The sequence below is a fragment of the Carlito syrichta genome, unplaced genomic scaffold (genome assembly GCF_000164805.1).
Source record: "Carlito syrichta isolate Samal-C Ts95f unplaced genomic scaffold, Tarsius_syrichta-2.0.1 Scaffold301890, whole genome shotgun sequence".
In the NCBI taxonomy this organism is placed as follows: Eukaryota; Metazoa; Chordata; class Mammalia; order Primates; family Tarsiidae; genus Carlito; species Carlito syrichta.
Window position 1 is genome coordinate 329,312 of NW_007245986.1, and position 1,760 is coordinate 331,071.

At 45.7% G+C, this 1,760-nt stretch overlaps 1 protein-coding gene across 3 annotated transcripts in view; it reads right to left on the reverse strand.

Annotated features, from left to right (window-relative positions):
- Nucleotides 1-1,760, reverse strand: part of LIN54 (lin-54 DREAM MuvB core complex component) — a 55,235-nt gene that overhangs the window by 41,947 nt on the left and 11,528 nt on the right. The gene's annotated exons all lie outside the window — the stretch shown is intronic.

A 1,760-nucleotide genomic window follows, 5' to 3' on the forward strand; every position in this document is an offset into this window, starting at 1 on the left:
AAGGATCGCCGGAGCCCAGCAGGTAGAGGCTGCGGTGGCCAGGAGCGGCCACTGCACTCCTGTCTGGGCGACAGAGTGAGACTCCAACTCAAAAAAAGAAAAAAGAAAAAAACTAAAACTCTCAGTTTTATATTTTTGGCATATGTGTGTGTGTGTGTGTGTGCGCACACGTGTGCGTGTGTGTGTCAAAGTCTCACACTGTTGCCCAGACTGGAATGCAGTGGCATGCTTATGGTCAGGCTAGTCCCGAACCCCTGGGCTCAGGCAATCCTCTCACCTCTGGCTCTGCCTCTGCCTCTGCCTCCCAAAATGCTGGGATTACAGATGTAAACCACTGGGCCCAGTTAGCTTATATATATATATATATATATTTTAATGTAAAGATATGTTATTGTCTTAGTTCATTCAAGCTGCCATAACAAAATACACAAACTGGGTAGCTTATACACAAATTTAGTTCTCATAGTTCTGAAGGCTGGGAAGTCCAGGACCAACTTGGAGGTAGTTTTTGTGTCTGGAGAGGGCGTACTTCCTGGTTCACAGAAGGCTATCATGCAGTGTCCTCACAAGGCTGAAAGGGACAGACAGCTCTAGATTATATTTTTTTAAAATTCAGGTTATAATTGCAACTATACTCACTCAGGATGAATAAGGAAAAACCCAGCTGTTGAGCTGGGAAAGAAGAGTTTCTTCTGAGAACCTGCGTGGCAGCACCGTGGTAAATTCTGCGTGCCAGCCCAGCATCATCACAAAAAGGTAATTTCTGCCAAAATATTTCAAGACTCATCAGTTTTCCCAAGGATCTCTCTCTATATCTTTTAAAATTCAAGTCACCTTCTTTGAGCAGTCTGCATGGCTCTCATTCTGATGGCATTTCTGATTATTGCTTCTGAACGCCAAATCCCTAGCTGTCCATAGCTCTGTAGACAGGTTTACATGAGTGTGCAATTATACAATTTCTACTGCCAGGTATTCAAAATACCAAGAGAGACACTCCAAAGGCCACGTATGGAATGGGCTGGGGCAGAAGGCTGGAATATGGAGTGAGACCAGATTCTCTGAGAGATGAACTCTATTTTTTTTTTTTTTTTGAGTTGGAGTCTCACTCTGTCGCCCAGACTGGAGTGCAGTGGCCGCTCCTGGCCACCGCAGCCTCGACCTGCTGGGCTCCAGTGATCCTTCCGCCTCAGCCTTCCAAGTAGCCGGAATTACAGGCGCGCGCTACCATGCCCGGCTAATTTTTTGATTTTATTGTAGAGATGAGGTCTCGCCTGCCCAGGTGGATCTCGAACCCACGGGCTCAGGCAATCCACTCACCTCAGCCTCCCAAAGGCACGAGATTACAAGCTGAGCCACCGAGCCCGGCTGAGATGAATTCTTTAGTGAAGCTTTTCACACTGTAATGGTGTGAAAAGCAATCCCGTATCTTGCACTGTAAAAGTTCTGCTGAGAACCTCTGTATCTCACTTAATATCTCAGAAATAAGATGAACAAATAACACACTCACCCAATATCCCAGAGTCAACAGAAGACCATGAGTAAAACCTGAGTCTCTTGATCGCTCCTGCCATGTCAACGTGCCACCTTCCTGCACACATTCACTCAACAACACACACTCACTGAACCACACCTAAATGCCACGAGCTGCTAGAAACAGGGGAGGGTGAAAGGCTAGGGGACCAGAAGAACTATCATTGACGTGGGACATAAATACAGTGAATGTTATTCTTTTTTTTTTTTTTTTTTTTTGGGTTGGGGTT